This window comes from Bos taurus, chromosome 2 (genome assembly GCF_002263795.3).
Source record: "Bos taurus isolate L1 Dominette 01449 registration number 42190680 breed Hereford chromosome 2, ARS-UCD2.0, whole genome shotgun sequence".
NCBI classification, from domain to species: Eukaryota; Metazoa; Chordata; class Mammalia; order Artiodactyla; family Bovidae; genus Bos; species Bos taurus.
Genome location: NC_037329.1, coordinates 67,329,928 through 67,343,589, shown reverse-complemented (window position 1 = coordinate 67,343,589; position 13,662 = coordinate 67,329,928). Strand labels below are relative to the sequence as shown.

Here is a 13,662-nt window from a genome sequence, read left to right as displayed (position 1 = left end):
TAATTCTTTGTAGTTACTGTGGGGAGTACATTTAGCATCCTTAAAGTTGTAGCAGTCAATATGAATTTATACTAGCCTAACTTCAATAACATACAAATTGCTGCTTCTATATAGCTTTACTTTCCTACTCCTTTTAGTTGTTGATGTCACAAAATTATATATTTTCATATTTTATGTCCAAAAACAATTTTAATGCATTAGTATCTTAAATTATGTAGAAAATAAAATGTGGAGTTACAAACCAGTTTACAATAATATTAGCTTTTAGACTAATACATTATTTTTAAATGTATTAACCTACTATATCATGTAGAAAACCAAAAAAAAAAAAATGAAGTTACAAACCATTGCTACAATAACTAGATTTTATAATTTTCTATATATTTACCTTTATTGAATTCTTTATTTCTTCTTACAGCTTTGAGTTACAGTCTAGTGTCCATTCATTTCAACATGTATAGCTCTCTTTTAGAATTTATTGCAGAACATTTTAACACTATTGCGTTCCTTTATCTTTTATTTACCTGGGGATGTCTTAATGTCTCTCTCACCTTTGAAGGATGGTTTTTCTGGATATTGACTTTTTGGTTGAGCTTTAAAAAAATTTTTTTGGCACTTTGCATATATCACCTACTGCCTTCTGGCCTCCCATTCATCTGGTAAGAAATCTGCTGATAATATTGTTGAAAAATTTGCATTTTAATTATTTTACTTTTCAGCTCCAGAATTTCATTTTGGTTTCTTTGTATGTTTTCTGTCTTCTTATTGATATTTATATTTTGTTTATATATTACCTTTTTCACATTTCCCATGTCTTCCATTAGCTGTATGAGTATGTACAAAATTGTTTAAAAATCTTTGTCTAGTCGATCTTCCACCAGACTATTTCAGAAACAGTTACTACGGTCCCTTTGTTGGGACAGTTATTGAAGGTTTACTTTTCATTTGCCTTTGAATAGGTCACAATGCCCTGTCCTATTTTATGCCTTTTTACCTTTTGTCGATAATTATTCATTTAAATGTAGTATTGTGATAATTCTGGAAACTAGATTATCCTCCTTCCCCAGAGTTTGCTGGGGTTTTTTTGTTTTGTTTTGTTTTTGATTATTGTAGGCTAGCTGAGCTGAAGATCACTGATGTATAAGCTTATGAATTTTTCAGATCTTTTCTGATACTGTGCTTTCCCCTGGGAATGAAGGTATCAGTCTTCAATGTTTGGTTACCAAAATGGAGGGGGTGGGGGGGAAGAATGAAAAGAAAAGGCAAGGGTGGAAGATGCTAGCCCTTTAAATATCACTAGAAGTCACTTCAGCCAAAAGAAGAGGAGCTTGCAACACTAGAGGTAGGTATAACAAAGATCCCACTTCTTTGTCTGTACCTCTATGATCAGAAGCAACAATCAGTAATAAGAACACTGATCACTAATAGTTAGAAGGTAGGGTCCTTTTTGTTCACTCTAGCTTCTGCAAGATTCTCCTGGAATATATCCACTGCTTTCTGCCCCAGCTTGAGGTGTGAGGGACGGGTAGCTGGTACTGCACTAAGAATTGAAACTGACTGATATCATCTATAATTTGCTATCCAAATCTCCCCCTGGAAGTTACAAGCCTTAATAGACTCCAAGGTTTCAAAATAGTTATATCAGACTGATTCTGTCAATACAATCATCATCTAGGTGGGGTGATAGATCCTGGTGTTTTCTATTCATCCTGCATTTATGACTTAAATAGTAACATAATGTATTTTAGAAATGAATGGAAATGTTAAAAAGAAAATTAAAGTTCTATGCATTCTTGAGATAGCTCACTTTATGTGTTACCTTGACTGGGTGAAGGGATTCTCAGATAGGTAATAGAACATTATTTCTTTGTATGTCTATGAGCATGCCTCTTAGCATTTGAGAGAGACTGAATAAAGACCACCAATGTAGGTGGGTAGGATCTAGTCCAATGAGGTTCTAAACAGAACAAAAAGGCAAGAGAAGAGTGGATTTACTCTTTTTGTTTGAGTTGGGGTGTCTCTTTTCCTGCCCTCAGATATTAGTCCTCCTGGTTCTTGGCACATCAGACAGAGACTGAATGGACCGACTAGTATTCCTTGTTCTCTATCTCCCTCTCTCCATTTCCCTCCCTCTTTCTTCTTCTCTCTAGATGGACAGATAGATAGACAATAGAAAATTGGCCTTGTTTCTCTAGAAAACACTTAAAAAGACAATATAGCTAGCTCTATCTTTTTATATTAAATATTTTAAGTCAGACGATGAATTTTTATGTCAATTATAAACTTATTGATTAAAAGGTTATTGTAAATCCTTTAAAACAATTTTATACTTTTGTAATTGTATAAGATATTCTTTTATGCAATACAAAGTTGAAGGAAATGGTAACTCACTCCAGTATTCTTGCCTGGAAAATCCTATGAAGACAGAGGAGCCTGGTGGGCTATAGGCCATGGGGTCACAAAGAGTTGGACACGACTGAATGACCGAGCATGCATGCAGGCATAGTTGTATAAATCAAGTTAAAAATTACTTATGTGAGAAGTCACTATGTTCAAAAGTCATTGTTGAAGTACTGCTATTTCTTATGCTTCCAGAGTCTTTCTGGTTGAATTCCTAAGAAGCCAAGTCCATATGGTCTCTGGTGCTTTTTAAAATGTCTACTTCCATGTGTTGAACCCATTAGAGCCTTGCTCAGAGGCAAGAAGACAATTATAACTTCTTACCCTCTTCTATTTTATAGAAAATATTTGCTTTCATTTTTAGAGCAGCATGGTGCTAAAATTTAGATTTCTGAGGTAAGGGAAGTTTCACTTAAATCTAGATGCCCTATTATAATTTAAAAAAAAAGAATTTCACTTTTGTGATTATGGACACTCAATATAATTAATAGCTCCTTGTATAATGATGTATCTGATGTTATAAGACAAAAGAATGCTAAATAATGACAGGATTTAGCCATTCCTGGGTTCAAGGACTTTATATCATTTCAAATTAGCCTGAATTCCAATTCTACTGCTAACAAAATTTCAACCCCAATAAACATATACCAGTCTACAGAGAATCTCAAAATTTCAGGTTATTTTTGAGCCTATAGCCCTTCAGTAGAATGCTCTCTCTCTCTTCGCTCCACAATAGTTTTATGAGAGAGTGAATGATAGGCCAGTCTCCAAGCATTGCTAGAAAATATTCATACACACACACACACAGCTTCAGTTCCATATATAAAATATCACAGGAAAATAGTCATTTTCCTTATCTCACACACACAAAAAAACTATACCAAAAAAAGAGCATTAAATAGTTAATTTATTTTGATAAAATCTTCAGAATCTAAGTAAACATAAAGTTAGCCGTTTTCTAGAATATTGCATAAAACTGCACTCTTTATGCTCCTACAATATTCTCCGTGGCAGTCAGCCAGACAGAACCTTTGGAACACTGAAAACTCATCTTGGAGCTATTGAAGTTTATTCTTGCCCATTCTGAAAAATTGGCTGATATTGATAATTGTTATAAAAAGTTTACCCCATGAGTCTCATAGGCTGCCAAGAATGTAATTGAGCTGAAATGGAAGGCTGGTATTAAGCTTGCATCTGGTTCTGAGTCAAGGAGCCCTCACTCTTTGACTAGCATCAAGGGAAGCTGCCTTCATTTGGGGAAAACAGATGGAACAATTTCACTATAATGGAGTTCATTTTGAGAAACTGTCCCAGCTTGTCCAAACTAATGGCAAGTTGGATAGGATTTCAAATAAATAATAAACACCTGTAGGAGTTGAGGTTACTAGCCCTGGCTCAAAAAATAAATAAATAAAATCAAATTAGAAATGATTTATTAGGCATCTACAATGCATGAAGCATGATTCCACTCATGATTTTATCAAACATGATAAAATAATATTATAATGATAATCTTATAATATTACATTATTATATATAATAATAATAATATAATAATATTCTTAAAATGGAATCTTAAGTATATCCTGTTGTCCCTGACACAACCATTTTCCTGGATATCTTCTCAATTTTCTCTCATGATCTGCTCAAGAGTGGCAAATGTATGCATTTAATCAAGTATTTTGAATCTCTTGAAATTTCAACTTGACAATATACTTCAGCAACAAAATTCAATAAATAGTCATGTTTCTATTATATATCATGCAATACCTAGTCTATGTACTAAAAATACAAAACTTCCTCACTCATTTAGTTCAGAGTTCAGTAGGGGATATAGGCAAATAAAACTATTTCAGTACAAAGAGTACAGTGATTAAGAGTAAAGCTATTCAGTATTGACTAAAGGTAGCAATTAGCCACATTCAATGTAAAACTCTAGGCCAAATTGGGATATACTTTAACTATAAAATATATACTGCATTTTGAAGACAGCATAAAAATTATGATACCTCATTTTTAATATTGATTTTTAATACTGATTCCATGTCAAAATGTTATTTGGGATATACTGTATTAAACAAAATAAATTAATACAATTAATTTCACCAGTTTCTGTTAACTTTTTCAATGTGTTCTTTAGAAAATTTATGAATTAAATCACATTTGTACTCAGATTTTTGTTGGACAGCACTGGTATATATACTAGACCTGTCTTCAAAACTCATTCTATCACTTAGCTGTGAGACATTAGGCAAGTACTAGTTTTTGCAGGTTTTTTTTTCTTTTTTTTTTTTTTGCTTCAGTTTCCTTATGTATAAGAAGAAGCTGATAAAAATTACAGTTGTTTACTCAACAGGGTTGTTGGGAGAAGTAAGTGAACCAAAAAAAATCTAAAAGGCAACTAGTATTAAATACATAAGCATTAAGCAAGCACATAAAAAGAGCACCTATCTCAGAAGTTTACTTCAGAAGAAGTAAGCTCCAAGAAGAATTTAAAAGAGAAAAAAAAAAAATTATAGTTTCATTAAAGCTTCAAAAAATGTTAGAAAACTGTCCCACTGTAATAGGAAGATAATAGAGACAATATGAATAAAATCATAAAACTTGAACTAGCCATAGTCCGACCATTGCAGGAACTGAAAGTGGTTTTCAAGGTGTAAGATTGCAAACTTCCTGAAGGCGGTGGTGGAAAGAAACACTGAAAAGCCAGGTCATTGCACTGCCCAATACTATTCTAAAGAACATATGACATTAGGTTGTTGTTCAATCACTCAGTCGTGTCCACCTCTTTGGGACCCCATAGACTGCAGCACTCCAGGCTTCCCTGTCCTTCACAATCTCCCAGAGCTTGCTCAAACTCATGTCCATTGAGTTGGTGATGCGATCCAACCATTTCATCCTCTGTTGTTGCCTTCCTGCCTTCAAACTTTTCCAGCTTCAGGGTCTTTTCTAATGAGTTGGCTCTAAGCATCAGGTGGCCAAAGACCTGGAGCTTCAGCTTCACCATCAAGTCCTTCCAATGAATATTCAGGACTGATTTCATTTAGGATTGACTGGTTTGATCTCCTTGCAGTCCAAGGGACTCTCAAGAGCCTTCTCCAACACCATGGTTCAAAAGCATCAGTTCTTCATCACTCGGCCTTCTTTACAGTCCAACTATTACACCCATAAATGACTACTGGAAAAACTATAGCTTTGACTAGATGGATCTTTGTTGGCAAAGTAATGTCTCTGTTTTGTAATATGTTGTCTAGGTTCATCATACCTTTTCTTCCAAGGAGCAACTGGCTTTTAATTTCATGGTCGCAGTCACCATCTGCACTGATTTTGGAGCTCAAGAAGATAAAGCCTGTCACTGTTTCCATTGTTTCCCCATCTATTTGTCATGAAGTGATGGGACCAGATGCCATGATCTTTGTTTCTTTATACTATATATATATATATATATATATACACACATACACACACACACACACACACATATATATATATACACATAGTTGCTCAGTCATGTCCAACTCTTTGCGACCACATGGACTGTAGCCTTCCAGGCTCCTCCATCCATGGGATTTTCCAGGCAAGAGTACTGGTGTGGATTTCCTTCTCCAGGAGATCTTCCCAACCCAGGGATCGAACTGAGGTATCCTGCATTGCAGAGAGACGCTTTATCATCTGAGCCACCAGGGAAGCCCATTGTTTCTTTAATCTTCAGTTTTAAGCCAACTTTTTCACTCTCCTTTTTCACTGTCATTAAGAGGCTCTTTAGTTCACCTTTGCTTTCTGCCATACAGGTGGTGTCATCTGTATACCTAATGTTATTGATATTTTCCTCTGTAATCTTGATTCTGGCTTGTGCTTCATCCAGTCTAGCATTTCACATGACATATTCTGCATATAAGTTAAATAAGCAAGGTGACAATACACAGCCTTGACGTACTCCTTTCCCAATTTTGAACCAGTCCATTTTTCCATGTCCAGTTCTAACTGTTGCTTCGTGACCTGCATACAGATTTTTCAGGAGACAGGTAAGGTGGTCAGGTGTTCCCATTTCTTAAATAATTTTCCACAATTTGTTGTGATCCACTCAGTCAAAGGCTTTAAGGTAGTCAATGAAGCCAAAGTAGAGGTTTTTTTGGAATTCTCTTGCTTTTTCTATGATCTAACAGATGTTGGCAATTTGATTGCTGGTTCCTCTGACTTTTCTAATCCAGCTTGAATATCTGGGAATTCTCACTTCACACAGTGTTGAAGCCTTTGAAAACACTGAGTGTTGAAAAACTTTGAGGATTACTTTGCTAGCATGTGAATGAGTACAATTTGTGGTAATTTGAACATTCTTTGGCACTGCCCTTCCTGGGACTTGAATTTAGGAATTCCCTCTATAAAATTAACTGTATTGTTTTAGGAAAGCCAAAGGAGATATACAAAGAGAATAAATTAAATGGGAGTAAGTGATGTTATGTGGGAGGTTACTAAGGTATTAATGAAAGAATTATTAAGGAGAAAGGCATATTTTCTTCTTTCCCACTCTAAATTCCCACAGCTATTGATAGCTAGACAGTTGTCCTTTTCTATTATTGAGTCTACTAAGTCAACAAGCCTCTAAAATTTGTGTTCACTTAATATACCCTTCGTAAGCCAGGTTATGAAAATAAATTTTGAATTTCATAAATTGGACATGCCAACCAAAATGAATATCAATGCTCGGGTTCTATTACAATATCAGATAGCCACCAACACTCATAAGACATTTATAATTTATAAAACAAAATCAGTCTGAGAGGTCTACTTTCCAGGTGAAAGAGAAAAGGTTAGAAGTTTTCAGGAAAATGTTCCTCTTGTTTTAGAAATATAAGAAGTGTTAAAAGGTAAACTAAGCCATCTACGGGATTGCACAGAGTCGGACATGACTGAAACGACTTAGCAGCAGCAGCAGCAAGCATCACTACAAACAAAGCTAGTGGAGGTGGTGGAATTCCAGTTGAGCTATTTCAAATCCTGAAAGATGATGCTGTGAAAGTGCTGCACTCAATACACCAGCAAATTTGGAAAACTCAGCAGTGGCCACAGGACTGGAAAAGGTCAGTTTTCATTACAATCCCAAAGAAACACAATGCCAAAGAATGCTCAAACTACCACACAATTGCACTCATCTCACACGCTAGTAAAGTAATGCTCAAAATTCTCTAAGCCAGGCTTCAGCAATACGTGAACCATGAATTTCCAGATGTTCAACCTGGTTTTAGAAAAGGCAGAGGAACCAAAGATCAAATGGCCAACATCCACTGGATCATGGAAAAAGCAAGAGAGTTCCAGAAAACATCTATTTCTACGTTATTGACTATGCCAAAGCCTTTGACTGTGTGGATCACAATCAACTGTGGAAAATTCTTCAAGAGATGGGAATACCAGACCACCTGATCTGCCTCTTGAAAAACCTGTATACAGGTCAGGAAGCAACAGTTAGAATTGGACATGGAACAACAGACTGGTTCCAAATAGGAAAAGGAGTATGTCAAGGCTGTGTATTGTCACCCTGCTTATTTAACTTATATCAGAGTACATCATGAGAAATGCTGGGCTGGAAGAAGCACAAGCTGGAATCAAGATTGACAGGAGAAATATCAATAACCTCAGATATGCAGATGACACCACCCTTATGGCAGAAAGTGAAGAGGAACTAAAGAGCCTCCTGATGAAAGTGAAAGAGGAGAGTGAAAAAGTTGGCTTAAAGTTCAACATTCAGAAAATGAACGTCATGGCATCCGGTCCCATCACTTCATGGGAAATAGATGGGGAAACAGTGGAAACAGTGTCAGACTTTATTTGTTGGGGCTCCAAAATCACTGCAGATGGTGAGTGCAGCCATGAAATTAAAAGATGCTTACTCCTTGGAAGGAAAGTTATGACCAACCTAGATAGCATATTCAAAAGCAGAGACATTACTTTGCCAACAAAGGTCCGTCTAGTCAAGGCTATGGTTTTTCCAGTGGTCATGTATGGATGCAAGAGTTGGACTGTGAAGAAAGCTGAGCACTGAAGAATTGATGCTTTTGAACTGTGGTGTTGGGAAAGACTCTTGAGAGTCCCTTGGACTGCAAGGAGATCCAACCAGTCCATTCTAAAGGAGATCAGCCCTGGGTGTCCTTTGGAAGGAATGATACTAAAGCTGAAACTCCAGTACTTTGGCCACCTCATGCTAAGAGTTGACTCATTGGAAAAGACTCTGACGGTGGGAGGGATTGGGAGCAGGAGGAGAAGGGGATGACAGAGGATGAGATGGCTGAATGCCCTCACCAACTCGATGGACATGAGTTTGAGTGAAATCCGGGAGATGGTGATGGACAGGGAGGCCTGACGTGCTGCGATTCATGGGCTGGCAAAGAGTCAGACACGACTGAGCGATTGAACTGAACTGAAGCACATTATTTTTTTTTTCCAAATGTCTGTTTAAGGGTCAACTCAAATTGGACAATGTCAGACCAAAAATGCTTAGGAGCTCCTTGCTGACAGAAGTTAGGGAAACTATTTTAATAGAGAAGACAGAGAAGAAAAACAAATCTATTATTTGATTGTCTATAGCTTAAGCAGTTGACTTATTTGGAAAATCCTAGCAGGCAGTTTGTGGTCAGTTGTTCTTTACTTTTGTTTTTATGGATTTTGGTGCATTGATTCTGGCTTAGGCTCTGGTTTGCTTAGTAGGCATCCAAAACGTTAGAGCCACTTTAGTCTAAGGACTTCCTTATTTAATTAATTAATTAACAATAGTCACAGTGATATGTCATAAGAACAGTAAAGTAGTAAGAAAGGAGACTGTTCTGGGAGGAATAATGGTAGACTAATATATTGATATAACATTATAAAAAGTGAAATGAACAAATATATATATATATATATATATATATATATGTATGTATCAGTTCAGTTCAGTCGCTCAGTCGTGTCTAACTCTTTGTGACCCCATGAATTGCAGCACATCAGGCCTCCCTGTCCATCACCATCTCCCAGAGTTCACTCAAACTCACATATATCGAGTCGGTGATGCCATCCGACCATCTCATCCTCTGTCGTCCCCTTTTCCTCCTGCCCCCAATCCCTCCCAGCATCAGAGTCTTTTCCAATGAGTCAACTCTTTGCATGAGGTGGCCAAAGTACTGGTAGTATATTCTAAATTGGTGATAGAATAACCCATAACTATAAGCAACCAGCAATAATACCTGAAATCATTTTTTTAACTTTGATCTGCATCCTTTGTTTCCTTCCCTAGTAAGATTCCCTGGTTTGTCTTCAATGTCTTAAATAGCTAGATACAAACAGCACAGCTGTGCCAACATTCAAGGACAGTACCAAAGTACACATCCCAGTCTCACAGTTGGTACCCACCCTAAATATTTCTCCATAGTGTGTTATTAACATACTTCTCAAAGTCTGCTGTACTCTACCTCTTTGATACACCCTATCTCAGTGTTGAATGTGCCACTGGAAGACCAGCAGCTTTGCCTTATGTAAGGCATGCTCTTCCTCCCAAGACAATAGTGTTCTGAACAGTGTCATTGACAGACCATATTTATTACTCTCTCATGGTTCAACCAGTACTCCTGCCTGGAAAATCTCATGGACGGAGGAGCCTGGTGGGCTGCATGCAGCCCATGGGGTCGCTAAGAGTCAGACACGACTAAGCGACTTCACTTTCACTTTTCACTTTCATGCATTGGAGAAGGAAATGGCAACCCACTCCAGTGTTCTTGCCTGGAGAATCCCAGGGACGGGGGAACCTGTTGGGCTGCCGTCAATGGGGTCGCGCAGAGTTGGACACGATTGAAGTGATTTAGCAGCAGCAGCAGCATGGCTCAACACTACAAACTTCCTTCCATGTATTTTCTTTATGCAAAAAGTTTATACTTTAGGCTCCTTTGGGTTTAGAAATTAAACAACACAATCAACATTAATTAGGGGCTTTTTATTTGTTTGTTTGTTTTTTGGCCACATCATACGCTTGTGAGATCTTAGTTCCCTGAGGAAAAGTGGAAAGTGAAAGTCGCTTAGTCGTGTCTGACTCTTTGCGACCCCATGGACTATATAGTCAATGGGTTTCTCCAGGCCAGAATACTGGAGTGGGTAGCCTTTCCCTTCTCCAGGGGATCTTCCCAACCCAGGGACTGAACCCAGGTCTCCCACATTGCAGGTGGATTCTTTGCCAGCTGAGCTACCAGGGAGGCCCTAACCAGGGATCAAACCCAGCTCCATGGCAGTGAAAGTGCAGCGTGATAACCACTGGATCACCAGAGAATTCCCAATATTTAATTTTGAAAAGAATAAAATTTTAACTAAGACTGAGATGCACCTTCAGATGAGTGAGAACAAAAAGGAAAGAAAAAATTAGAAGTAAATAAAATGTAAAAGTAAATAAATATTGGACTTCTCTGGTGGTTCAGATGGTAAAGAATCTGTCTGCAATGCAAGAGACCCCAGTTCAATCCCTGGGTCGGGAAGATGCCCTGGAGAAGGAAATACTCCCATATTCTTGCCTGGAGAATTCCATGGACAGAGGAGCCTGACTGGCTATAGTCCATGGGATCATAGAGCAAATATTACACTAAATCATCAATATTATTTCAGAACTTAAGCTTGTAGGGATCTATATTTTTACTGACCATTTATTAATATTAAATTGCAAACATAACTACTGGACTGGAAAGGAGAGAATGGCACACCACATTTTGAAAACAATGAGTGCTGTAAAGAAGCATGCAGAAATGCAGTGCTGGAAGAGCAGATTGGGGAAATACTCAAGTAAACAGTGATGGAATGTGACAGACGCTATTAAAATCCAAATCCACACAAACATTGAAATTTTTCTCATCTGGACACAGTTTCTTCTTCTAGTCTGAACGGCAATTACAACTAATGGGCTTCAACCCTCTCAACCAGTGCCCAGTGAGAGAGGCACATTTACGCTTTCAAACATTTGGGCCATCCACTTGTTCATATGCTATGGTTTGATGCCCAGAATATTATTCTGTGCCATGAAACCTTGGTCCAGGATGAAACTGTAAAAAGATGGTGCAGTGACAGGATGATAAATGAAGTTCACCAAGATGAGAGCTTGGGATTTATTCATATTCTTGGCTACAGAAACAGATTTACCAACATGTCTGCCCCCAAAAGATTCTTCTATAATGTTTTAAAATCAAACATCTAATAACCACATTATATCAAAGGACAAAAGGCAAAGCCTCTCTTTTTGTTGTGAGTAGACATTCAAATTCAAAATTCTTTAGAAAAGAGGACTTGTATAAATAAGGATTTTGTTTGCTTGCTGAAGTGATAAATATTTTGTATTTTGAAAATTCCCAATTAAAGTACAGACTTGTTTGTTGTTGTTTAGTCACTAAGTCATATCTGACTCTTTTGCAACTCCATGGACTGCAGCCCAACAGGCTCCTCTCTCCATGAGATGTTCCAGGCAAGAACACTGGAGTAGCTTGCCATTTCCTTTTCCAGGGGATCTTCCTGACCCAGGAATCAAACCCATGTCTCCCGCATTGGCAGGCAGAGTCTTACCACTGAGCCACCAGGGAAGCCATAAAGTATACACTGCTGCTGCTGCTGCTAAGTCGCTTCAGTCGTGTCCGACTCTGTGCAACCCCATAGACGACAGCCCACCAGGCTCCCCCATCCCTGGGATTCTATAGGCAAGAATACTGGAGTGGGTTGCCATTTCCTTCTCCAAAAAGTAGACACTAGGTTGCAACAATTCTACTTACTGAGGTATCTTTCCCTTCAATCTAGATTTGTCTCATTTTAAATTTAATTAATCCAACGCATGTATATTCAATAAAATATACAGATCTTAACTGATATCTAAGAGTTTAAGAATCTATCTTTTAAGTAAAACCTAAAGGAGTTAACTTTTCTTTAAAAATAATTCCATTCTGTGATTGAACAACTTTTAAAAGGATCTTAATTCTTTAAACAAAGATAAAATTAAAGTCCAAAAGGTTTTGATTGTAGTAATAGAGAGGCAGCACTTTCTAACTAGCAGACCTTTAAATTGACTATACTCTAAATTCACACAGTACAAAATAGAGATCAGTAAATCTGTCTTGTGTTCTCATTATCTCAATCAGATACCAAACTGTTATCTAAAATTTAATCAACAATGTCCCTAGATTAAACTGAATTTAAAAACTTATTTAGCCACGAAGTCAAGATAAAAGAGTATGCAGGCCCGCCCTGCCCCTAGAGAATCATGGATGACTGCAGTGGGGACTTCAAGATGAGAAGCATAGATGGTGGTATCCTTCAAGAAAGCAAAGGTTTTCACAATTCTCTGCTGGGAGTAAAGCACAGGCTAGGAAGCAGTTTGACAGCTATTAAAACCAGGGCTCTGCAGTTGGACATAGCTTTGCAGTTGGGAGAGGTCTGCTTTCCATGAATGATTATAATATGGTTCAAGTCAGAGAGAAAGAAGATCCCTAGAACTCCATCAAGAGTGATGCTTTCACAAGAACCATGATGGCAGCAAGAAAGGTACCAGTAGCCATGGTTGGGTCAGCAGCAATGGGTGCCATTCTTCTGGCTTTAGTGGAAGGAGCTGGTATCTTGTTGACAAGATTTGCCTCTGCACCACTTCCTAATGATGCTCTGTTAGCTGAAGGCCCATCCGAGTTGCCTTCAGCCCAGTTACTATCTTTACATTTTGGAGACTATCAACAGTATCAATAGGACTTCTTTCCCAGGATTTCTTTAATGAAATGAGGAAAAGACTTCAGATCTATTTTTAAAATCACAGGTGGGAAAACTATGGCCAAATAGGCTATGAAGAGACATTTAGTACCTCTTCTCTTTAAAGGAACATGAAGGGGGGAGGTCTTAAAAGATAATACACTTATTTATTCACACTTAGATTGCATTTGTGATTGAAATAAATGTTTTAAATCTTTAAAAGGATATACAGTAAGAGCTTAGAAGATGAAGGACCAAATGGCAAACAGCAATGAAGTGTTTAAGTGTTTCCTTGGGGACTTCTCTGCCTGGTTTTGTTCTGTTAGACCAACAACAACAACAAAAAACTCCTGGCAATTGCTCTTAAAAAAAAAAAAAAAAAAACAAGCACAAAAAACATTATTTTAGAATAATTTTAATTTGAAAGTAAAGTTAGTCTTTCCTTACTGTTTTCTAATTATTTTTTAAAAGACATACATTTATATTTCACTTTTCTTTACATAATTTTCTTGATTCTCCTTTTTTGCCCAAATT

At 37.3% G+C, this 13,662-nt stretch overlaps 1 protein-coding gene and 1 pseudogene across 3 annotated transcripts in view; one reads left to right on the top strand and one right to left on the bottom strand.

The window, feature by feature from the left end:
• Positions 1 to 13,662, bottom strand: part of DPP10 (dipeptidyl peptidase like 10) — a 1,635,137-nt gene that overhangs the window by 414,589 nt on the left and 1,206,886 nt on the right. The window lies entirely within an intron of this gene.
• On the top strand, positions 2,771 to 13,128 carry LOC101904919 (mitochondrial import inner membrane translocase subunit Tim17-A-like; annotated as a pseudogene).